This window comes from Phodopus roborovskii, unplaced genomic scaffold, assembly GCF_943737965.1.
Source record: "Phodopus roborovskii unplaced genomic scaffold, PHOROB, whole genome shotgun sequence".
NCBI lineage: Eukaryota > Metazoa > Chordata > Mammalia > Rodentia > Cricetidae > Phodopus > Phodopus roborovskii.
The window spans coordinates 8,112,786-8,139,845 of record NW_026126689.1 but is presented as its reverse complement, the minus strand read 5'-3'; the positions used below and the strand labels follow the sequence as shown (position 1 = coordinate 8,139,845).

The window sequence follows — 27,060 nt, the reverse complement described above, 5'->3', positions numbered from 1 at the left end:
GCAGCTGATAATAAACGCCTGCATTTGCAGAGGATAGGATGAAGACATAGCCCGAGGAAGTAATTAATCATTCTGGGATCTGGGCACTCACCCTTTCCCTCCTGAACACACCAGCCTGGTCTTTTAGCACATTTGCAATAGCTTGCTCTTTTTAAAACTGAAACTATTCAAATGCTGCTACTGCCTGATGGGTAACGGCAGAATTAATTATCTAAAATTGAAGGAGGATGGCGAGGAGGAGGGAGAGGGGAAGAGAGAGGAGGAGGGAATATGCATGAGAGCACAGGAAGAAAGGGCTCTTGAAGGTAAGTAGCTATAAACCAAAGTCATTTTTAAAGCAATTCAGCATTAAGTGTCGTAACATCAAGGGGGAAAATGGGGGACATGGGAGAATGGGAGGGAGAGGGAACTGGGATTGATATGTAACATAAGATTGTTTCTAAATAAAAAAAAAATTAAGCTAACATCAAAGCCTTGAGTAACTTAAGAATTGCAATTCTTAAGTTACAATTGTAATTGTAACAATTGTAATTGTAACAATTGTAATTGCAGCAAAATGCCACACTGGCTTTAGTGGGCAGACCCTTCCTACTTCAAACATAAACATTTTCATATAAATATTGAAAAATACTCCCCTTTCCCAAACAAACAAAAAAGCTCACACTTCTTACTTATTTTAAAGTGCAGCTACAATATTAGATCTATGATTTAACACAAAAATGTCAAATCCATCAGCAAGAAAGTAGCAATCAACTACAGGACTGTGGTGCTGTTTTCAAGTCTTTCATGGATTACGTTTAGTTTTAAAGCTTCACTATCAACAAATGAAATTATAAAGTTGGGGGCTATAGAAATGAAAAACAAGATAATATATTTGATAATATATTTAAATATATAAAAATATTTTGAGTAACTCTCAAAGTAAAGGAATAAATAAATAGTAAGTATGACATAATTTATACAGAGGGTGTTCTCTGAAGCACATGAAGCCTCTTTGATCTTTTATCTGAAAAAGCAGGGGTGGTCCCAAGAAAAAGAAACAGCCCCTTCATGAACATTATTCCCTGGGTTGATTTCCACTACGGAGAACAGATCAATGCCACTTCTTTCTTGCAGGGTCCTCAAGTCCTGCACACACTGGTCTTTGGAGCATCCATCACCTTGTCAGACTATGTGAGCCTCTCAGTGAGTACGAACCTTCTCACATCAAGGAGAAAGCCTTTTTATCTTTACCCTCCATGCATGGGACAGAAATGGGAAGTACTCAGAAGGTGCGTGTAGAAAGGAAGATGATGAGTTAGCCCTCATTCAAATGTGAAAGAGAAAAAGTGTGCCTTTACAACATATATCATTTTTTTATGGGGTAGACATACGTAAAAGCAGAGAAATAAAGAATATGTGTGGGGTTCCAACTCACTTTAGGTTATTCTTCAAGAAGTTACATGAGTGGGTCAGTAAGCAGAAGGTACAGATGGTGATGCATGCCACATGTTTGGGAGAATGTCCTGGGATGACTGCTGCTTCCTTCTTTGACAATAGAGAAGCGTTAAGAAGTTTTAGAGCATTGTACAAAGGAATGGAACGGAAGTGGGATAAGGGGATCCTCCAGGCATGGGGAGGGGGCTGTAACACCAGCGTAAAACAGGCTGAGTCACAAACTACAGCCCAGCCTGGGATGCACAGTGAGTTCCAGTGTGAGCCACAGAGTGAGGCACTACCTTAAAGCAAACAAGCAGGCAAATGACAGAAGAAGGAAATTGCCCTCGACTACACTATCAGATAAATCCAGCAATCGTGACCCTCCAAGCCAAGAGTTAAGTGTTTCAATAGTTGGAGAACGTCGAGGAAAGCCGAAAGTTCTGGCCTAAGTATAGAAGTAAGTCAAAAGTTGTAGAAACTGAATATAGCTGTGATCCAGGCAGTTCGCATGGAAAGCTTGCTACTATGCAAAATACTTCCTCTTAATTTCAAATGTGGAGAAGTAAAATCCAATCTATACTTATCTATTTTCTTAAATCTGGAGATAAACTTCATAGAAATTAAGAATACTCCTTCCAATGCCTCTGACCTCCTTCAATTATCAACACCCGGAGTTACTCTTGCCTGAGTGTAGACCAAACCAATGTACCCTAACTACAGGTGGCTAGATGATGAATGTTTATGGTTGAGAATCCACCAGCAACAGCTAGAAAAGCTGTTTTTCAAAGATGTGTAACTCATTTCCACTACATGCATAATTGGTGGCTGATGGGAGATGTCATTCTGTTTATGTTTCTCATACTGGTTAATGAATAAAGCACTGTTGGCCAATAGGAAAGGAAATAGGAGGGACTAGGAGACAAGGAGGAAAAAGGAAGTAGTAAGGAGGAGCCAAGATGGAAAATCGGGAGAAAGCAGTATGCCGCCCGGCTCCCCAGTAAGAGAAATACATAGATCAGCAGAAATGGGTTAATAATTAAGGCAGAGCTATCCGATAAGAAACAAGTAACCGGGCCAACAGCACTGTATCAAATACAGAGTCTCTGTGCGTTAATTGGGGCTGGCGCGGCGGCGGGACAAGACCAGCGGCGGCAGGTGGAAAAACCATACTTCTTACAGGTGGCTTTTGCCTACCCCTGAAATAAGCAACTAAAAATAACTGCATTTCACTAAATAATACTTAGATATTATAGAAAGGTAACCTCTCTTGCCGCTTTACTGAATGGCTTCACTCAACAGTCATGTGCTTCCTTAGAAGGTAGCAAGGTGCAGTAATAAGTGTCCACAGCCATTCACCCAGGCCCCTAACCCCAGCACTGTTTTGGACTTGAGAACTGTTCAGTTTAGCTCTTTGTTCTTGCTGTGGTATTCCTCAATCCCTTTCAGCCTAGGCTTGAGAACTACCATATTTAGAAAAGAGTATTTGTGGAATTTTTTTGTGAAGATGAAATTTCACACCATATTTAAAACTGAATCACTAAACCATCAATGTTGGTTCCCTTCTCTCCCTTCTGGGCACCTTCCATTAGAAAAATGGTGTCATTACACTACAAGGATCAGCTAGAAGTTCCAGGATTGTATCCTTGTTTAGCCAAAAGTCATTTCCAATCTTTCTGCAAATGGGAAAAAAAAAATCAATACTGCAAAAAATGTCACAGTCCCCTTGATTATGGACTTAAGTGATAAAAAAGAAACCAGAAACTTGTGGGAAATTAACATCTTCCCTTTGCATTATTGATAGCCAGCTGCCAAACTTCATGCCAATGTATCTTCCCCTTGAGTTAAGAATAGTAGAAAGAGTGTTTGTGGCCCTGGCTTCAGTGTCCCTGCAGCTAACTTGATTCATTTTCTGATCATCTTGGAGACTCTGCCTTCAGTAAGTACCAGCGAATACTGATTCCACATAACGGGATACATACTGGCTAGAATTCACAGTTTCTAACTAAAACAATAAAAGCTGCATCCTTGAATAAAATGACAGATTTAGCACACTAACTTCTCTTTCCTCAAAAATGTTACCAAACTATAGTAAAAATTTATTTTTTAAGATTAAAAAAAAAAATAAAGGATGGAGTATTATCAAGGAGAATAGAGAAACAAGACATGGACCAAAGATGAGTGACTGGACTAGAGTCTACCCCTAAAGGTCTACGATGGATGCAAAACGTTAGAAATAAGCAAGGATGAAACCCTGTGCAATATCCCACATCATCACTCACAGGAAGTAAATTTAGACAGGAGTTCTAGCTGAACACAATCAGAAATTAAGATTTCTCATAAGTGGTTGGATCTAATCCAATCAACCATGATTTTTAGATTCTAAATATATTGTTGGTAAGTTACCACAACTTAATTATTGGAAAATTTCCTAATGAAAGATTTTTTTTTTTATTTTTTGTATAATCCCATATGTTTAACTGTATCCTCCGAGTTTAATTCTTATTTTCAGCCTATTGTCTTTTATCTCTCATTAGTTTTCATCATGCAAATTAAATCTCCTAATAAATGTTTGGGAAAACATCAGTGAGAACCAAAAGCAAAGCAGAAACCCAGACAAAGAGCTTCGGTTTGTGACGGAAGCCCACATCACAGAGGTAAACCACGGATACAAACAACAGAACTTCTAGTGCCTTGTGGGCATCTGACATTTTTTATACTTGCCTTTGGCTTTTTCTGAAGCTATCTGAAATTAAAGAAGTGCATACGGACACTGTGGGCCTCCAAAAGGGATATATCATAATGAAACCCCAGGGTGAACATCAACAAATTTGAAACTCAACTCCAAGAAGTTTAGAATTCCCTCTGAAAAGGGGGAGGAGAGAAGAAGGGAGATGGGAAGGGGGGAGGGGGAGGGGGGGAGGGGGAGGGAAGGGAGAGTGAAGAGGGAGGGGGAGGAAGAGAGGGAAAAGAAAAGGCAGGATTCTCCATAGGCTTGCTCTAAATACCACCAGGAAGCTTGAGAAACTGAGGGGAACAGGTCCGCGGGAATGGAAACACAGTGTGTTAGGTAAGCAGATCCCTATTACCCACCCCAACCCCCAGCCCCATGCTAGGCACAGTTACTACTAGAAAATGGGGAATAACTGGCAATTTTCAGAGTACAGTGGCCTGGAACTTGGTTCCCTCATGGGGCTTGCCAAATCTAGTGTCAAGCAATCTACAGTCTTGGAAGAAAGATTCCTTTGAAATCTGACAAACCCATGGGGCAACCTGTTAACATGGTGGCAGGCCCACCCCCAACACTGGTTAAGGTCCAAGGCAAGAATGTTATACTTGAATTTCATGGACCTCCACTGGCATAGTTTTAACACAAAGTTCCAAAATTGTGAGAGCAGGACACACTTTCCTACTTCCAAATAGACCTTTGCTGGTACCCGAAGGAGGTGTCAAAATCAGAATTCTTACGATTGCTGGAGTCCTGGGGAAAAGCCCAGTGTCTGTGACCCATCCTCTTTCCATCACATGCTCCATCCAGAACACTAGGGCCCTGAACACCCGAGCATGTGGATAAACCAGAACACACCTCAGAACTCTCCAAAGCCCAAGGAAACAGTTCCCTGTACCGGGGCTTGGCTGCATCCACACTATGTATTGTCCCTCAGAGACCTGTAAACATCCAAAGAACAGGCTTAGGGATACCAAGATTGTGAAAACCTAAAGCATAGTCAAGGAAAGCAATAACAGGTGAAGCCTTTCCCTCAGTACTGAATAATCCAGGAAGCAGGGCTTAGCTGGAAAGAGCCATGGCAGGACATGCTAAAGCTGGGGTTCCCTTGTAAGAACCTAACAGAAGCACTGACCTGGAATTCTCAAGGATCAGGCTGCCTACGTCACACAAAGAAGCCTGACACCCAAAATCTTTACCAAGCATCTCCGCACTCTTGGTTACCTGTACATCTCCTTACAGTTAAAGATATATTTATTGTAATCATGTATAGGGTGTGTGTCTTTGCATGAGTATGTACACATGAATGTGAGTGCTTGCAGAAGCAAACAGGGGTCACTGGGTGCCGTGGAGCTGAAGTTACAGGCTACTCAAAGTAGGTTCTGGAAACCAAACCCAGGCCCTCTGTAAAAGCAGTAAAAGCATGGAGCTGTCTTTCCAGCCAGCCTTGTCTCTCATGCTTAACAAAGAGCAGAAATGTAGAAAATGATCAGTAAACTGGGACATCCATCTAACACAGATGCTGGGAGAGCTAAATAAAAGATGAAAAGAAATGCAATGTATAAGGAAGAAAAGCTCTGATAATATTACCGTTAATATAATCGCAATGTTTTGAGAAAACAGATCCATCTGTGAAAGCAAAGAACGATTTGATGATGTTAGAAGAATGTGAAGAGTTTGAGGGGACAGGGCCTCACACAGAAAACAACCAGGCATACCAAATACTTGGAAAATTAAAATTTGATGGAATAAATACAGATCTTAGTCAAAAGGCCAGGAGATAAAGTTGACATAAAAGTAAGGATGTATATGTACACGTGCATATACATACATGTACATATATACGGAATACATGATAGGAAAGTAGAATACTAGGAAGTCTCATATCCAAAGTGTGAGTGAACTTGAAAAATAAGGGACTGGTCAGAAGATAAAACATTGGCTAAGAAACCGAAAAGCTCTACTAAGCATCCAATAGAGCAATACGATGAATACACTCCACTGTGAAATGTAAGAGTACTGAGGGCTAATGTTTACACCTACAGAAAATGCTATGCTCTATCATGATAGCTTCTCTTTGGCTTATACAGTGGAGAACAGCGAGCGAATAATGGCTAGCCAAGGGCCCTAGGGTGATAGCTGAGAGCTCAGCCATAAACAGGATAATTATAACATCCCCTTTGGGGCTCACAGAACACCACCCAAGAGGGAGCAGAAAGAGGGAAAGGTATGTCAAACGTGGTCCCCTGGGCTTGACCTAGAGATTGCAATCTTTCAATAACCTTAGAGACCCTGAGGCTGCCTGTACTGAGCCTTCACTAACTGAGCCTGTCAGCAGCAATCACAGACTAGCAAGACTTATTTTGCCCTGTCCCTCCCTGCTCAACTATTAGCTACTTACAGACTCTGGGGGAGGGACAGCCACCATCAGTTTTGTACCCATTGGAGAGCCCAACAGGATCCAATGGATAGCTCCGCACCCACTGGAGACCTGCTCTGAAATTAAAAGCCTTGGGCTACTTCCAGTTTACCCTCTCTTCTGTGCTGTGATTAAGGATGTGAGCCCTTTGCTCTGAGCTCCTGCTATGTCTGCCATTTGTGTTATGTTTCCCCAACACAGTGGGGTGGTTTTGCTGTTGGTTTTTTGTTTGTTTGTTTTTGATCCGCAGGCAGCAGAAGGAGACTGTGTACCACACAGGGAGTAGCTTGAGCATAGGAGACCTCAAAGCCTGCACATGTCCTCCAACTAGGCCACACCTACTCCAACAAGGCCACACCTCCGAATAGTGCCACTCCTTATAGGCCAGGCATTCAAACACATGAGTTTACGGGGTCATACCTATTCAAACTACCACAGCAACTAATACAATAACCTTAAAGTAAGCCCACTAAGGACAAAGACCGGATGTACTTCAAGAAAGAAACGTTAGATCTTACACAAAAGATCTGTGATTAGAATGCTTTTGGCCTCTCAGAGACAGACACTGGTAGAGGAAGTGATAGAGCAGCAGCTGGCAAAGTCCCATCTAACTGAAGTCACTGCAACAGGACACAGTCATCTTCAGGGTTCAGGCTCAAGAGCAGTGCAACCCGGTCACAAAGCAAAATGAAAACAACCTCGTAATTTTCAAGTAAATTTGTGACTTAGTGTTGGACTGCATGTCTACGGTTGTCCTTGGCTGCATGCCCAGGTCACAAGCTACACCATTAAACAAGTCCAGGCAATGCCCTTCAGTGAGAAGCTGTTGGGTTATTCGCCCCAGGAAAAGTAGAGTTTTGTTACAGGATAAATAAAAATGCAAGAGATGGAACAAATGCCTAGCTCCAAGGTCAAAGGGTGTAAGCAAATGGAATCTTCTGGAGTCGGCTGTAAGAGCCCAGGACAAGAGAGTCCCGAGACAGGTGTGCACAAAAGGGTCATCACTAACACTGTCATATCACTTATAGAGCTAGATTTCAAACCAATGATAGGTTGTGGGAAAGTCTATACCAGCTGGGTGTGCAAGTGAGTGGGTGTGCGTGTGTTTATGCATGCATGCGTAGATATACACTTAAAATGACACCATTATCATTCCCAGATGTGCTCCTCCTTAACCCACTCCTGAGAACAAGAGTTAGATCACAATAAATCAGAAAGGTTGCAAAGACTTATTCTTCCTAACAGCATTTCCATTTAATAGTGGAAGCCAACTTAGTACCTGCCAGATACTTCCCAGAACTTCTTTATCATGGTGTCCCTACCCATAAACCATCTCAGAATGGACATTATGCTCTCTCTGGGAAGCCAGAGATCCTTTGCAATAATCCCAGATGCCTCCTTCTAAAATTCATTTGTATTGTTCATTTATATGTCTTTTGGTTTTTTTTCTCTAAGAGAAGATTCAGTGTGCTGACCCAGCCATTATCTGATTTAGGGGTGTATGTATCAAGAGCGTGACATTACGAAACCCAGCACAATAGTTATCTCGGTGGAAAAGGCAAAAGGACATATACAGTGTGCAAAAATAAAAACAAACCAAAGCCAAAACCAAGAAAACATCATGTGAGAGATACATTTCTACTTTGATGTCAATCTTGAAATAGCTCCGTTCCACATATGTAGCACTATGGTACAGTATGCATGCAAGCTAGACTGAGTTAAGGGATGCCCATGTAAGCAGTACCTCCTCTTTTCTCGACGTGAGAAAAATGAACAGTGTAATCAGTTGACTAAATAAATAAGATCTCTTTTCTACCAGTGTGATGGGCATCACGTCTTTGTTGTACCAAGAGACAACAAAGAAACAGCCTTCCCTCCTCCTCCCATCCCTCCCATCTCTCCCTTCTCTCCCTCCTTCTCCCCGCTTCTGTAAACTGGGAAACACCTCTTCTCTGGCCACCCAGTGCCACAGCTCTTACTTTCCTGGTCTCTGGACTGCAGACTTTACAGCAGCAGCGTCCTACTCCCATACCAGCTCTTGGGTCCTCAAGCTTCAAGCTGGGATGCCGTGGGACAATCCTTCTGTACACTGTGAATGTACATAACCGTCAACAACCGACTGGCTGGTTACCAGGCAGAAAGTATAGGTGGGAAAAGCCAAACTGAGGATGCTGGGAGGAAGAAGGGCGGAGCCAGCAGATTCGCCAGGAGACACGGAGGGAGAAAGACATGCTGAAGGACAGGTAAAGCCACAAACCATGTGGCAATACACAGATTAGTATAAGACATAAGAGCTAGTTAGCAATAAGCCTGAACTACTGGCTGAGCATCTGCAATTAACACTAAGCCTCTGGGTTGGTTATTTGGGAACTGGCAGGAGGAACCGAAACTTCTGCCTACTCTGGGAGGTACACCACTGGCTCTGTGCATTTGTGTGTCTTGGAAGAAGGGCTGACTACACCACAGGCTTTCCTGTGTCTGGCTTGCAGATGGCGTAGGGTGGAACTTGCACAAGCTGGTCCCATTTCATAATATGTTCCCTGATGGTTCTGTTTCTCCCATGAACTCTCATTAATATCTGTTATGTGAGGACTCAGAGAGAAATCAGCCAGGTATAAACCAGCAAAAGAGCCACCAGGCAATGACGAAGCTTTGATTCAATTCAGGTATAGAAAGGGACAATCTGTGCAGTTAACTGGTGACCCTCAGCTCTGAGGAAATTATATAACCAATTACACAGTTCTAGACAGGTGAGTCCTGTCCTGCCCATCCCCCTCCCCAAGGCTTAATCCCAAACTCCATTAATCCCTTTCTATGTTGCTGCTTGTTTAAATCTCTCAGTCTGGAATATGATCAAATTAGGGAGCTGATAAATACATCACCCATTTCACATATACATGCTCTGGATTTTATGTTGGAAATAAAATGCCAACGGGTAACACTAATTAATTTTTTTTCTTCTGTACTTGTAGTTTGGACTACTTGAACTCATTATTCAAATTTATGCCCAATGGTGCATATATTAGCACACGAGTCATCCTTGGTAAATTCTAATGTTGCAGCAGCCACTCTACAAGAATACTCTTTTTATCAACAAGAAACATCTAATGTCTCCAGGCAATAACATCAAACATGTCTAGTATGAGTTCTAAAATATATATCTCACCACAAATGCCAAACAGGGCAGGGGAAGAGAAGCAGCCTCGACATCTGTTTATGGGATTGAATTGCTCAAACTAGTGAAAACCAAAGTTGTTAAAGGTTATACTAGAAGGTTTATGGAGTTTTAAGGAAACTTGAAAACTATTTTCCAAGCCAGGCAGTAATGGCACAAACCTTTAATTCCAGCACTCAGGAAGCAGAGGCAGGCAGATCTCTGTGAGTTTGAGGTCAGCCTGATCTACAAAGCTACACAGAGAAACCCTATCTCAAAAACAAAACAAAACAAAACAAAACTCCTATTTTCCAAAGATCAAGAGATTCGGTGCAAAAACTAGTCAAGTAAAATTACCAAGTTAATGAATGACTTGATTGAAGAGATACAAAACCCTTGCCCATGTGCTGTTCTGGTGTAATGTGGGGGTGTGCTGAGCCCCTAGAAAGCCCATGAGAATTCACAATGAATAGGAACGTACACTTACTGCTCCTGTAAGCTTCATGAGTCCCCAGACGCTGGGCTAAGCTAGGCACACCCCTCCACCTTAGCCACAGTACTATGAACCCAGGCCTACCTGTTCAGAGAAAAATAGTGCTTGGAGGAAAAGCCAGGTCTCTGGCGTCATTCATTGTCCTAGATGATTAACTCAGTCTCTCTCTTTAGCAAGAGCAAGGCCAACCAGGCCAGAAGAGACCTTCTCTGCACATGCGCTCTGGAAGCAAGACACAATGCGTGCTGTGTTAAAGGAACCTTCTCTGGAGTCATGCCATGAGGGCTTTGATCTATGACATGACATATAGTGTGCATGAGTCTCAGGGTGGACAGGACAAAACTGAACCGACAAGACGCTGATAGAAAAGATCTTATGCTAGAAGGAGGAGGGCCAGAAAATACCCAGAGGAGGGAGGAGCACGAGGGAGGAAAGAAAAAGAGCAAAGAAGGGGCAGAAGGGAAGAAACGTATTAATGCAAAAGTATCTATTTTGTTATTTTCATTGCTACAAGGCTGAGCCATTGTAGCAATTCCCGGGAAGGTTGGGTAACACACCCTCAATAGTACAAACTGCCAAGCAGAGCAAGGCAGTGCCCACACCATATGCCTTTACCCCTAATGGCCACCCACTTTTGAAGCCGTATGCTCAACAAGGCATAAATACAGGAATAATGTATAAATATAAGTACCGTGTGCTCTGAAAGACAGACTCTCATCAATGTCGATACTGAACTCAGGAGAGTGAGGCAGAAATGAGGGACGGAGCGGCCAAGGATAGGCCTGATCTGTCATCCAGCAAGCTGTGACAGGGCCGAGTGCAGCAAGCATAGAAGGACAGGACAAGGGCATGCAAAGCCTATGACCTAAGCCACGTGTTTCATCATGAACACGCTTGGTACCTGTACAGTCAGTCCCTTTCAAAGCTGCCTCGTTTCCAGCAGACCACCTACTATGTGACTGACAGACTGTGAATGTGACTGACAGACTGTGAGTGAATGAACCCTCCCTGGAATTCAGTGTTCATGGAACTTAAGCAAACGTGGTTGATTTTATATATAAAGAAATGTAACTACAAATGGCAAGCAGTTGTTAAGGATTTGGAAGGCCACAGATGCAGTAAGGGTACAGCGGACTTTTGTGGTGGACAATCACCCAAGTTGGTTAGCTATTAAAATCCTCACATTCCAATTTCTAACATGGACCAGAAAAGCTGATTGAAAGTTAACATACTCTAAAAAAGAAACAAATCGTACTTTCTTGAGGTGTGGAAAGTATGAAACTTCAGATAGCCAAAGTGTTTCCCTTGATTTTTTTTTTTTGAATGCAAGTTTATTAAACATTTGTTTATAACTGTTTTCCGTTTGATGGCAATGCTGTGATAGGTGTCACATACCATTCTGATGCTGAATCATCATTGGCAACTATATTAAGAAATAATTATATTAAGAAATAACTATAGTAAGAACACAGTAGTAATTATAGAGGCAGTGAACTTAGCTTGCCCTACATTCTGCTGCACAGTGTGACAGCCCACTGTAATGAATGAGATCTTGATGCCCACCTCAACATCACCAGGAAGAGTAAATAGTGCCTACAAAGCATTTACAGATGGCAAATACATCCTAAGTTCTCCTTTCAGACTTCCTAGAGTCTCACCATGCTTTTCTCCTAATTCTATTATCAGCATAAACACTCAAAGAAAATTTCAGCAGACGATACGTGAGACCGTTGATTAACAGATAATGGGTGGCCCCAAAGTTATCTAAACTAAGTAAAAGAATACACCAAATCTGTAAGGACAGGACGACCTTAGGCTGGCTGCCTAAGCAATGGCCCTTGGGAACAGAACAAGAAGGAGCTGCCTCTGTCACCCAGCCCACATGAAACTAATAAGATAAATAAAACAACGGAAAAACCCCACAGCTGCTAATTCATTCTCCGAGAGGTACTGTGATATGTTCAACAAGGTAGCAGTGTGGAAATAAAGGTTATTAGTGTGTTTGGAATAAAAACAGGTTTTAATTATCTGACACTTCTGCTGTTACAGCATACGGCCTGTAAAACAAAATTGCAGCTAAATGGGGACATTTGTTTATTCAGAGAACAAACAACTATTTTCCGAAGGAAGGAACATGGGACTCCTTAGGGAAAAGCCTCTCAGAAAATTTGCAGTTAACTTCTAAGTACACAGAGACCTCAGAGGTGGCCCGGGCTTTCAAAAGGTTGTCATTGTGATGGGTGGTTTCCATCGTCAATTTGGCATGATCTAGATTCGTTACCTGGGAAGCCTCAATGACTCACTGAGGCGGTTAAGTTGGTCTATAGGTATGTCTGTGGGGGACTGTCTTGCATATGCTAATTGAAGCAGGAGGGCTCATGTAAAAGCACTTGTGCTTGGGCTGGGACCTGGACTGTGTGAGATGTGAAAGCAAACTGAGTGTAAGCATTCATGAACTCACTCTCTCTCCGCTCCTGACTGTGCCTGTGATGGCACTGGCGGCCTGGAGCTCCTGCTGCTGTGACTCCCCGCAATATAATCTGGGATCATAAACCAGACTACTTGAGAACTTCATCTCTCCTAAGTTGCTTCTGTCAGGGTTATTTTATCAAAAGGAAAAACAACTGAGACATCACTTTCTAAAGAGACTAATCAATATAATCATGGAGATAAAAGGTCACAAACTGGGAAACACTGACTAGAGTAAACTATCAAAGTCAGATACTAAACAGAATCAAGGTGCTTCCTGGGAGCGTCCTGCAGACATTTTACAAAAGGATCAACTTCAGACTTGTTGGTAAACAACACGGTTTGTGCCAAGTATTTCCTACCTCTTTAACAACTAACATGCAACAACAACAAAGACAAACATATCCCTTTGAAATTAGAAATTAACTCAGAAGAAAATCGAGAGGAGCTTGCACTGGCAATGACACTTTAGACACAATACCAAAATCATGGCACATGAGAGAAAATATAACTGCGCTGATATGAAAACAGCTCTGTGGAGACACAGTTAGGAAAATGGAAAGTCAAGGCATAGACAGGTCTTTGCAAAGCATATTTACCTGACAACGGACTACACCCTCAATGCATAGATCCTTTGAAATTCAACAATAAGTGACGTGTTTACCTAATTAGTCTTTATCAATAAAAAGCCGGGACTCAGATATGGGGGTAAGAACCTGAAAGATCAGAGAAGCAGCCGAGCAGCCACCACTGACTTCCTACCTCTCCCATTCCTTCCTCCAAAGGGCAGACATCCTCTCTAAGCCCTGCCCTACTACTTCCTCCGTCTCTCAAAAGCTCTGTGGTTAATTTAGGTCAGCTAATGGCTAGCTCCATCCTCTGATTAAAACAAATGTTATTGTCACGATGCAATCAGAATATCACACAACAAATAAGAACAACCTTTTAAAAGGCTACTTTCTTGTTTCCTGGGCTCTATAGATACTCATTCCAACTTAGACACAGTAAACAACAATTTGAAGCTCGGATCTGTATAGGAGAGAGAACATATAGCCATTGTCTTTCTGATTGCCAGTGTGATATTTTCCAGTTCTATCCTCTTCATATTTTTTTCTTTAGCACTGAATGGAATGCCACTGCATATGAACCATGTTTTTATTATCCACTCACCCGCCAGTTGATAGACTGAGCAACAGCTGATGCAGAAACTCACAACTGATCATTGGGCATTCATCAGTAAACAGGGAATCTAAATCATCTGTGGTGGTGTGAAACTGACCCCCAAAGGGAGTTTGACTGTTAGGAGATGTGGCCTTGCTGGAGTAGGCATGGCCTTGTTTGTGGAAGTGTGTCACTGTGGACAAAGGCAGGCTTTGAGGTCTCATATATGTTCAAGCCATGCCCAGTGAGATAGACTACTTCCTGTTGCCTGAATCAAGACATAAGGACTCTCAGATCCTGCTCCAGGACCATGTCTGCATGCATGCCACCATGTCACACCATGATGATAATGGACCGACCCTCTAATGAATTAAATTTCTTCCTTTATGAGAGTGGCTTAGTCATGGTGACTCTTCACAGCAATAGAGACCTTAACTAAGACATCATTCATCCCAAAGACCATGAAACATCAAAGAAGAGAAATTGGAAAGACTGCAAGAGACTAAAGATGCAGAGGAGCGCTATGAAATGTTGTCTTTTGGACATACCACGCCTTGCAATTATGAACACACAGCAGCTGTCACTATCTACACAAGACTAGGCTGTCCAACACTCCATGAGTGTGGTGAGGACCAGGAGGCCCCAGCGTTCCCTGAGGAGCTTCACCATATTTCATGTGTTATCATAGAAAGTTAAATATAGTTTTAGCATGCATTCCAACATAATTCCTTTGCAATGAACAAAACTGAAAATTCTGTCCACACAAAAAATGTACACAAGGATGTTTATAGCATCCTTTAGAAAGTGATTTCCAAAATGTGGATGCAACCATGATGTTCTTCAGTGGACAAATAGATCAAACAATAGCTGTATGTCCACACAATGCAAAACCAGACAGTAAAAAGAAATGGAAGCTATATTAGGGTTTTAAATACATGATGCTAAGTAACAGACACAAATCTAAAAGACTACCTACTATATGGTTCCAACTATATAATATTTTATTAACCAGTAAAATTATGGAAGCAAAAGTGATGGATAATGGGGATGAATGCTATGAAATACTGTATTATGGGTACAATCTGCCCATGGCACTCATGGACTCTTGAATCTATGACTGCTTGTATAAAATCAAGACTAAACCCCTAAATATTGTCATAGACGTGGGAAGGGCTGATGGGACCCAGCCAAACCCTGCCCAGAAGAGTTAGTGGTGTTAGAGGTCAGTAATGTAGCCACTGCTGAATTACCAATTCTCCAATGAATGGGTCCACATTCATACCTACATGGGTGGCCCCAATTAAGTTCAAATAGGTCACAAGATAAAAAATAAGAGACAAAACATACTAAACATGTAGGTCTTGGTTTGAGTAAGGGGGCTGTTGGAATAATTGGAGGATAAGGGAAGGTGGGAGAGGAATGTGACCAGAATATGTCACATGTACATGTATCAGGTGATCAAAGAATAAATTATAGCACAATCTAAAAGAAGTCGGGGCAGGAATCTAGTGGAAGACATACGCTGAGGTGAAGAAAGACAAACATGGTACAGCCAAGCATACTTTTAGAGTCATAGACCTACTGTGTCTGTGTGTGACGGTATGTAGTAGACTCATGCCATGATATATTCAGAAGCATGTGCACCAGCGTAGTTCCTGGGGTACCACACAGGTTGATGTTAGTAATGGGGGTATGGGTGGGGATTTGAGGGGGAGTGGGTGTAAAAGAGCGGTATAAAACACTCTCTACTTTCCATTTTAATCTCGTATGAACTAAAATTTGCTTTAAAAGACATCCCCTAACTTTTTAAACATGAGAAATGTGCTGAGTTTGCTATGGGCAGCTACTTTGCTGATAATAGATAACTGACTGATAAATGTGTGCTCCCTTCTTACTCAGCCACAGCGTTAACACTTACTCAAGATGTCCAAGGGGTGATAGGAATTAGGGACTGAAGATGGAAGCCAAGGAAGAAAGGCAGGGATGGAGGAAGGGCAGAAAACCCTAAGAGAGGGAAGTAGGAGACATGTGGAATCTCTCTACTTTACCTCATTAGCTTGAAATATGCCAAGGTTTCTAGAGATTGAATTTTTCCTGACATCTGATAATGAGACAGAATCAATTGGCAGTATTTCAGTTTTCCTGAGCCCAGGGTACATTTTACCTGGCATCATTAGCAGTCCATTGCTTACCTGGAACTAGCAAGGATGCTAATAAGCAGATTAACATACAAAAGGGAAGCAGGCACCCTATGAACAGTGTGCGTTGCCTCGCCCGGCTATGTCTGGGATCTCTGAAAGATTTTACAGCCTCTAGGTCTTACGGTTAAAATTTGAATTCTGCAGTTTAAGCTAAAGCAGACCCTGCCTATCCTTAATTTAAAATGTCAGTCACAAGATAAAAGCAAGCTGTGTAATTTTCATTGGACTTTGTTAGAGGGTAAGTTTTCTAAGGCACGTTTTCTGGAAACTAACTGGCTCTCTCCACAAATCTAGGTTTCAAATTATACTAAATCCTTTCTACTCTTTGCCACAATAGCATTCTACATGGTAGGGTATCTCTGGGAATGTGAAACTTGCATTTTTTAAATCTCCATAAATTCTTTTGAAATCTGCAATTTTTCATAGCAACTTCTGGATTTTCTTTCTTTTAAATTGGCAAACAGATTCTACATTTAGGGAACTGTGCAGAAGTATTTTCAGGTCTATAAGTCATTCAGTGAATCACTTAAGGAAACAGGCTTAAAGCACTTTCCGACACCAGAAGCCACTATGATATATGCCAGGAGTTCAATATTGAGTAAGGTACAATACCTACCTTGGAGGTGTCAGTGAACTTTGGGGAAGAGGTGTGTGCGCATAAAACATCCTACTATCGACAGCTTTATGATGGGATTCTGTGGACAAATACTAAAAAGTGTTTAGTATTCTGAGAAGCTGCACATTACCCGGACCAGATAGACTTTCACAACCAATGCTCCCTCTAGTGACAAATGTGAGATTTCTAGTAAGGGGAAGAAGGATTTCAGATGAAGGAAATATAGTCCTGGGCGTTCCTACACTGTGAGATCGACAGCAAGGCCCGGGAAGGAGCACATGGTCAGGAATTAGGATGGTCAACTGCACAGAAAAAAACTAGAATGAGAGATGAGTTCAAAGACTTTACTGTTAGTCTTAGTTAAGATTACTATTGGGGCCACACCTATTCACACCAATAAACACAGATAGGTTATCACACTGACCAACTTCCCACCAACGTCCTCTATGTTTTCCTACTAGCTTACCCCAGGGTTGCAGAAAGTTCCCCACCTTTGCTTTTGACAAAATTTTACAAAAACCATTGCCAGTAATACAAATGGCAATTGTATGGAAAACAAGATGAGTATCCCAGGATGAGCTAGGAAATGATTGCAACAAGTGACATCTGTAAGGGTGATGCCTGGGATGAGGTAGCAAAACACGCAAATAAGAGCGTGGTCGAAACCTGAGAACTTCTCTGTGACCAATTAATTGGGTGGTGAGAAATAGGGGAGCAAAGGACACTCAGGAATGGCTTCTATGGCTGGGAGAGGACATCTGCTTCAGCTCCGGAAGCTGGGGAAGGTACAGGAGGGAAAAGGGGTCAATAGAGAATTACATAAAATCAAGTGGACATGAATGATGGTTAATTACAAGACCACTTATAAGGCAGCTTGACAGTACCCCAAACATCAGCATAGGGCTCTTGAGTAATAGATAGAAATGGAAGAAAAAAAATCCATTCTGATGGCTGTAGAGCAAAGACCAGAGGGACATGAAGGAGGAAGAGAGTCCTAGACCTCCCTGGACACCTCCTAACCTACAGCCCACACTGCAACATCTCTGGAGTTAGCCATCGATAGACACTTTGATTTTCCTCTTTCCAAATCATTATCACACTGCACAAGGTACATGGAAAAAAAATGAAAAATGGATGTGAGGATGTCCCAGCCTCAGCTCCTGGACAAAGATGACCAGATTCAACTAGAAGCCCAGTGATGGGCACTATTTCAACTGCATTTGTTCTAGTATACCTTCCTGTTTCTGATGAATGTAGTTTCTACATTGTCAGTGGCAATCCAGGAAAGACAGCAAGCAATAAATCCCAAGTGACTCTTCTCTTAATGTCATGAAGTAGCATCACTGTCAAACTTAGTATGAAAGTCTACCATCATAATGCAAAACCACTACTTTTGGTTTGTTGATTACTATTTTAGTAAGGATTCCTATCACCACAATGCAAATTATAGTTCAATAAAATGATTGGTGATTCCTTGAAATCCACATCCAGTATGGTGGTGATGTAAGAATCTAAAAACACCCAGAAGAAATGTCTCTGGGCATGTCAGTGGGGGTATTATCTCAATTAATTTAACAGAAGACATGCTTTCCTGGGTGGCACCATTCCTTGGGCATGTGTTCTCAACTCTAAAGTAGAGAAAACAAGCTGAGTGCTAACATCCATGCATTCATTCTCCCGGCTCTAGACTGTGGGTATGACTTCAAATTGCTGTTGCTGTGAATCCCAACAATGATAGACTATTACTAGGACCTGTGAGCTATAAACCTTTCTCCCTAAGAGGTTATCATTAGGGTGTCTTATCACAGCAATAGAAAAGAAAGTAAGGCACCCAGTGTTAAATCCAATGAAAAGTCTTTGCGAGGTCCTATCAATAATAACCTGGACAATGGGCACTTGAGTATAGTGTAAGTTGTATTTGGGCTTTTTGTTCATTTGTTTGTTTGTTGTTATTGTTTTTCCCCCTAAGTACTCCATCAAGAAATTTGTATTTGCAAAATTCTTAGAAATATGGAACAACCATTACTGACACTGTACTACTAGCCCTCAAGTGCTTTGGAGATAACAAATACTTAACTGTGACATGGAAACGATTAGCCCACAGCCAAAATCAGGCAAATAAATGTGAAACTCCAGATGAAGTTTGTTTAAAAAAATGATTCATAGCTGTATCCAAAACACAAATGCATAAAATGATGATGATGACAGACACACTGGTCCAAATCATTTTCACAATTTCAACATCATCTCATCAATTACCCTGTGTGGGGACAGCCAAGGTCACCACTAAGTAGATGCTAGAGATTTAGTCATGTAGTTCTGAATTGCTGAGCTGATGGGACACGTGTGGAAAATTAATGACAAGTTCTCAAGTCTCTTTCTGAAAGCAAAAAGAGTACACACATTGAGAACAGAGAGTTGCTGTGTTGAGATCTGGGACGGGGCAGCTGATGGCCCTACAGAGGCCTCTCACTCTACTCTTGGGTGACTGTAAGAGAATGGCTGTAACTATCAGATGCTAAAAAAGAGTGCTTCCCTCCACTGTGAACAGTGATGGACCTGGGGCTTGAGACACATAACAGTCACACCAATTTGTGGTTCCGAGTTATCTGCAAAGAGCTTACTTTCAGAGCATCACACATGTCCGTCCCTGGCTCTGTTCAATTCAGTATCATTATCAATTAGCTTGATGCCTACAAAAGAAATGCCCACTATGTTGAGAAGCAAACTCTGACTGATGTTGTATCTATTGACTATGATGTGAGAGTAGAAATCACAGTTGGAATTTAGGTTTTAATTCCTCAAATTTCAAATAAAGAATGTTGGGTTGGCAAACATTCAAGTCAAAAGAAACATCCAAGGTGAGGCCAGAATTCACTTATATTCTATTTTATTCAGCTAATTTGGATCTTAAGAAAGTAATGTCTAGTTTTGTTTTCCTAGGTAATGAAGAGGTTAGATTAAATACACAAAGAGTTGGCCAGAGGGATGGTCAAGTGGGTAAAGATACATACCTGTCTTTAAGTTTGAGTTCTATCCCTGAACCTCAGTGAGGAAAAGAGAGAACCTACTCCTGCAGGCTGTTCTCTGACAATCATACACTTACCATGGCACATATGCCAACTCCACTCACCCACTCACCCACAAATAAATAAATGCAATTTTAAAAAACTACAAATATAGAGACCATTTTGGGGACTTGTTCTCAGGTAAGTTGAACCCCAGAACACATAACAATTTTAGACGTATCTACTTTATCTGGCTGATAAAAGGAGACGTGATGGGAGATGTCATTCTGTAAATATATTTCTCTTATTGGTTAATGAATAAAGCACTGTTGGCCAATAGGAAAGCAAGATAGGCAGGACTAGGAGACTAGGAGGAAAGAGGAAGTAGTAGGGAGCAGAGTCAAGATGGAGGGCAGAGAAAATGCCAGCCCCTCTCTCCAATGAGACCACATGGAAATACTTAGATTAACAGAAATGGATTAATCATTAAGACAGAGCCATCCAATAAGAAACATTAGAAACAGACCAACAACTTTATATCTAATACAGTGTCTCTGTGTATTATTTGGGGCTGGTGTGGCAGTGGGACCAGACTGGCAGGAAAAACAACTTATAACAGAGACAAACAGACTTAAGGATTCTGTTATGTGGATGGTTCCTGCATACATCACTTTAAACATGTTCTGGCAGCCAGCATAATGTTTCTAGATATAAAGTGTCCCACTTGGATCAGCCACATGAGCCTCCAGAATTCCAGGTCTAACTCATGTCTGAGTCTCCTTCCAGGAAGGAAATTGTTTTATTCAAGTTTTGTCCCCTCCACACAGGAGCTGATTCAATATGCAGTGAACCTGGCCCCCCTTGAGGTAAGTCTACAGGCTACTCTATATCCAAAGATCTCCATGGGAGTCACAGGCTACTCCATATCCAAAGATCACTATGGGAATCACTATTTCACCATATCTCAGCTTCCTACTCTGGCCAATATGTAATCCTTGCCCAGGCCATCTGTGGATTCCTCTTGGGAATACACCTTCAACCCAGTTAACTTCCCGTATATAAAATTCATTCAGACTGTATTTACACAGGCAGCCCCAACCTACAAACAAAAATAGTGACACCCAATTCTCTCTTAAGAAAAAGATTTATTTATTTATTATATATACAGAGTTCTGCCTGCATGTATGCCTAAAGGGCAAAAGAGGGCACCAGATCTCATTATAGATGGTTGTGAGTCACCATGTGGCTGCTGGGAATTGACCTCAGGACCTCTGGAAGAGCAGTCAGTGCTCTTAACCTCTGAGCCATCTCTCTAGCCACCCCCTAATTCTCTTAAAATAGCATGTTTCTATATGTGCACAGATGCATTCAGAAAGAAGCTGAGTGTGTGCTACAAACTGAACTGCAGAGGGGGCAGAAAGATAAAATATTTTGTTAAAATTCTTTTTCTGCAAGGTGACTCTGTAGGAAACAATGCTTCAAGTGTCCCTGTAATGATGTATATGACAATATAAGCAGCCGACCTCTGAAAAGTGGGGAGACACAAACAAATAGGCTTTGTGTGTGTTATTATTTTGATGGGAGATGTCATTCTGTAAATATGTTTTTCTTATTGGTTAATGAATAAAGCACTGTTGGCCAATAGGAAAGCAAGATAGGCGGGACTAGGAGACAAGGAGGATTCTGGGAGATGCAGGAGAGGAGAGTACGAAATGTAGGACCAAGAGGAGTAAGAGGTCTGGACCTTCTCTCCAGTAAGATAAGACCATGTGAAGATAGTTAGATTGATAGAAGTGGGTTAATATGTAAGACAGAGCTAGCCAATAAAAAACGCTAGTAACAGGACAACATCATTATAGCTAATACAGTGTCTCTGTGTGTCATTTGGAGATGGTGCTGGCAGGACCAGGCTGGCATGAAAACTGCTCATAACATTATTTTATTCAATATATTGGCTACAAAGTTGTAGTGTCTAGTGTACAACTTGCACAGTAACATAACAAATGAAAGAGTAGTAATTTCATGCTAGGGTCTTAGAAGAAGGCTTTCAGAGAGAAACCAACTACCACAGGAGTTTACATTCACTATCAATCCGTGTGGTATTTCAATGAGAATGGCCCCCACATAATCATGGTTTGAATCCTTAGTCCCCTTGGTGGAACTGTTGGGGAAGGATTAGGAGATGTGACATTGTTGGAGGCAGGGTTGTCACTCAAAGAGGACTTTGAGGCTTTAAAAGCCTACATCATTTTCCATTAGCTCTCTCTCTCCTACATGTTGTTGCCTCAACATGTGAGTTCTCAACTACTGCTCCCATACTAATCCATGCCTGCAGGGTTGCTGCCAGCTTCCTGCCATGATGGTCATAGACTATAAGCCTCTGAAGGGTCATAGACTCTAAGCCTCTGAAGCTGTAAGCCATCCCCAAATAAATTCTTCCCTCTATAAGCTGCCTTGGTCATAGTGTCTCAAGAAATCAATATACTACACTAACATTAAGCAGAAAAAGTTAACCATTCTCCTATGAGAATGTCATACAAGATTAAGCCAGTAGAAAGGGAAGTCAATGGTGCAAATGGAGTTTAGGAATGTACCACAAGGATTTCTCTTATTTCCAAAGGCTACATTCTAATCAATAATGAAGCATGGACCAAATACCATTAGCAGCAGTTGGCCAGGTATCAGCTATTGCCAGCTGCTAATAGAGCAAGGTTCTAGGCACTTCTGAAGGACCAGTTAATTCAACTATCCATTTCTTAAGTGGTACACAGAAATTCTGATTGCATCCAGCTTGTCTCAACTGTCAAATGGGCTGCCTCAGACTTTCCTGTCTCTTCCAGAATACTGATCTCCACTTCGTCACTGTACCTGGCAGCAAAACTTTGTATTTTATTGAAAATATTAAATTAATCTGAATAGGACTTATCCCTAGTATGGAATCGACCAATCCACTAGAATACGTGTCTGCTTCCTCTCTGGAGGGCCTGCTCCAGCCATTATAGCACGCAGACCCATCTCGTCCCCCATCCAGAGGCACTGGCCCAGCAGCTAGCCCCTGTCTCTCTCACATTCTGTTCTCCTCGGGGTTGGTTCCACCAGTGTGCCTGTCTGCTGTGCTATCTTACTAAGGGGAGAAAGAGTCTCCATTCCTTCTACATTCTCTTCTGAGCACCAGCCATTTGCTCTCCCCCCCCCCCTGTTACAGTCAAATAACTCAAACCAAAAACAAGAAAGAAGGAAGAGGAGGGGAAAGAGGTCAGGGAGAGAGGGAGGGAGGGAGGGATGAAGGAGGGGAGGAAGAGAAGGAGGGAGGGAGGGCAGGGAGGAGAGAGGAAGGAGGGAGGAGGAAGGGAGGAAAAAGCAATCAAGTTGGAGTGCTTACTTAGCTGCCATTTACACGTGAGTGTGCCTGCTCACCTTCTCCTTTATCCATCTGCAATGCATGTGAGGTGACAGAGATTCCCCACTGCCTAAATCCAACTATTAGCAGGCATCTTTTTCAGCCTCCCTAGGGAGTATTTCATGGGTACCTTCTCTATGAGAATTTCTTCTCTTGCCTTTTAAAGAGCAAGTGCCCTGCTGACTTTCTGGCTCATTGGCTGCTGTTTGCTGGTTCCTCTCCATCTCTCCTCACAAGTCCTCAGAGGCAATGTTCAACCATTGCTCACTCTCAGCAGAGATGGCTTACGATGTTCTACCGTCACAAGTAGGTCCGGACTCCCAGTGTTTCCCTTCAACTTTAGTAACTGGATGCCCTGCCCATCACACTTTCCCCTCTGCTATCATACTCTCTTTGTGTGTTTCCCTATGTCCACTCTTGAAACCCGATGCTCAGCCGTGTTCCAAACAATACTGCCACGTTCTCCTCCCATTCTATCACAAGCCCTTTCTTAAAAATCCAAAGTGAGCCTCTACCCGTCTCTACCTAAATGGTCCCAGCCATGCCGACATCTTTGCTGTTCATTAAACATAGCAAGAATATTTACACCACACTAACGCTTTCCGCTCCTCATTCCTTCTGCCTGGGGATGTTCTTCCCTGGGGAATCTGCATTCTCTTTGCCTCTGGGTACTCTGCCGAGAGGCCGGCTCCTCAGAAGGTCTGGTTGTGACTGCTCGCCTTGTGGAAAGGAGGGTCTCTCTCACTGTGCAGCTCTCCTTTCTTTTATAGTACATCCAGCTGAGCTATAGTATTTATTCCCCTTCTATAATGGTGAGCACTTTTAGTAACTCTGCCACCGCTTGATAGAGTGCTGAAGCATGAGAAACAGTCAACAAATGTAAGGCAAATGCATGCATAGGTCATTTATTTGGAGCTGAAGATATAAAGCTTGGATTGTTTTCAACAAAGCGGAGGGCGACAGACTCAGATAAAGTCAGTTGAATGTGAAAAGGAACATGCAATGCGTCAAGAGCACTTAACATTCAAATCTTACTTATTCTATAAAATATTTTTATGAGAAAATCACAAATACCATATTGAAGACACAGAAAGCACAGTGATTAAAAGAGTATTCAGAATGTTGGCCTCCCCCACAATTCCCTTAAAGCTTCTATACATCATACTTTCTAGGCGAGATGGGGTTAAGGATCCTACCTAACCCACAGGGAAGATGGGAGACCTCAATTTCATGATACATGTGGGAAAGTCTTTCCTAGCTCAAAGCAATGGTACAATATGCCTTAACCCACCAATATTTCATTTTAAACTTGAATGTACAGTCAATGATAAAGGCAAGGCCATAAAGGACACTGAGCACAAAACTCTGGGGAAATGTCAACTTGTGTCCATGGGAATAAACACACTTGTGGAAGGATGGATGATGACTCATAGAAAATGAGCTGGAGTCATTTAATTCCTTGACGGATTTCAAATCAGAACGTCTACCTTCATCAAATGAGGGCTAATCTATACTGAGAAGCCCATTGTCAACTTGGTAAGCGAGGGGGGGGGGATTAAATTTAGATAAAGTAGTTGATGGAAAAAATAAACATGTCATTTAGAAAAATTTCAAAACAGAATAGACTTACACAATGTGTTAATACTCATATACTCTGGAGCTTTGAAAGTATACCAAGAAAATACCTCAGAGGAAATCTTTCAAGTCTAACGCAATCTCTGGACTTTTTGTTGTATTATATTCTGTTTAAGAAATACTCAATCACTCGCTTGGGTGTTATAGAAACTGGAGTTAAAGATCAGCCACTGCCATAATCACATGGCTTGAAGTGAGAGATGCTTTTCTTACTCTTATACTAATACAGCTTACAGTTTATCTCTTCCATGCATTATTATAGGATGTTCGATAGGAAAACAGGCAGAGTTTCCGTAGCTCACTCACTCCTTAAAACAGACAGAAAAAGAAAAACAATTCCCAGTTATTTCCAGTTGGTTCTGTTTCATTATTCAAGCAATATTTGCTTACAGTAAGAACTCAACATAGATACTTTTGAAACAGGCTGGTAGGGCAGAGAGTGAAGCCGTAACAGCACTGTAGAAAGACTGATGAAATTAACATAGGAAAAAAAGTTGGGAAAGAATGACTGGACTGATTGGTACTCCTGAGAGTAACTTATGTCTCATTATAATACGAAAATGTACACCCTTGGTGGAAATTTAAGATGCTCATGAGATACACGATATATAAAATTGTAGGCAGAGATACTCATAATAAAGAAAGTATACAATGAAAATCCAGTGCTACAAAAATAAGCCAGTAAGCCTGCATGGCTGGCATGGTGAGACCACTGAGGTGGCCTCTCCTCTAGCCTGCGCCTCACCACTTAGAAGTGTACCATCTCCTAACAAGCTGCTTCTGCTACAACGATGTGTCTCTGTTCAATGACTTGTTCTGGGACACAAGAACACAGAACGTCTCTGGATGCACCCTCTGAACTACAAATGCACAGTCATTGAATGGTTTATACTGTCCTTGTGAGATGCCCTAGTCTAATCTGTCAAATCCCAGCATGGTATGCCGGGCACAGTTCACTGGAGTATGAAGCTTTTGAAAGCATAAATGCAAGGTAATTGACTTGCTCTGCCAGTTTTGCATACTGAATTCAATCATGGTCAAACATGGCAAGCTGGAGCATTGAACACTTCAGGAATCCATCTTCTCCCCCTTTAAATATGGTTCAGACTTAGCGACTCCCATATCTGATTTGACTTAAGGCCTGCTATACAAAATGGATCCCATACCCAATACTGCTTGGATAACAGAGAACCTGAAACTAGATAGCCCAGAGACCCGGGATCAAACCAGACACTGCTAGTCTAAAAGCAGGAAGAAGAAAGTGGCAATAAAATGACTCCTAATGATGTTCTGCTATATTCACAGATCAGCCTTGCTCAGCCATCATTACAGAAGCTTCTTCCTGCAGCAGGTGGGAACAAATGCAGAGACCCACAGCCACAAAGTGAGGAACTTAGAACACTCAGCTCTCAATGTGGTATTTCCATCAAGGCTCCCCTTTCAGGGTTCAGGGAACCCTGTGATGAGGAGGCAGAAATAGTACAGAAGCCAGAGAGGATGGATGACACCAAGAAAACAAGGCCCTCTAAATCAGTGTGAGCAAAGCTCATATGAACTCACAGGGCCTGCACAGGTCTGCACCGGGTTCTTTGTGTATATGTTATAGCTCCCAGTGTAGTGTTTGCATGGGACTCCTGGGTGTGGAAATGAGGGGGGGGGTCTCTGTTTCTTGCACCTTCTCTTGGGCCCTTTTCCTTCTGCTTGTTAATTTTTCCTTTATCTCATTATACTATAGTTTATTATTATTCCTTAGAAGTGTGTTCGTTCTTTAATGGGAGACAGAAAGGGGGTGGGTCCCAGAGAGGAGGGGAGGGAAGGAACTGGGAGGAGTAGAGGGAGTATAAACTGTAGCCAGGATATATGTGAACAAGAAAATATTTTCAATAGAAGGAGGGAATATTAAGGAAAAGCACAGTAGTGGTGGCAAGTGCTACCAAATCTAATACTATGGCTTGTATATGAAGGCCCTCACCACCAAGGTTACTGTGCTGAGGCTGGGACCCCAGCCGGTGGTAAGTGCACCATGAGACTATGTCTTTGTATGGTTCAATCACCCATAGCTGACCGGACTTGGTTGAAAGGAAGTCTTTGTTGGTATATCTTCTAGATCTCTGGATCCTTCTCATCTTTGACTCTCTGCCTTCTGGCTTCTACAAAGTGAGCAGCCCTGACCCACCTCACTGTCTCTGCTAGGATGTGCTGCCCCAGCATAAGCCTAAAGGCAGTGGATAAGCCAATCATGGACTGAAACCCCTGAACCCATCAGCCAAACAAACCTTCCTAGCCTGAGTTGTTTCCTCGGCCATTTTGTCACACAGTTTAGCAAAAAAAAAAAAAAAAAAAAAAAAAAAGGGTAATCA

General features: G+C 42.0%; 1 protein-coding gene across 1 annotated transcript in view; it reads right to left on the bottom strand.

Annotated features, from left to right (window-relative positions):
• Dgki (diacylglycerol kinase iota) overlaps positions 1-27,060 on the bottom strand; it is a 421,628-nt gene that overhangs the window by 86,557 nt on the left and 308,011 nt on the right. The window lies entirely within an intron of this gene.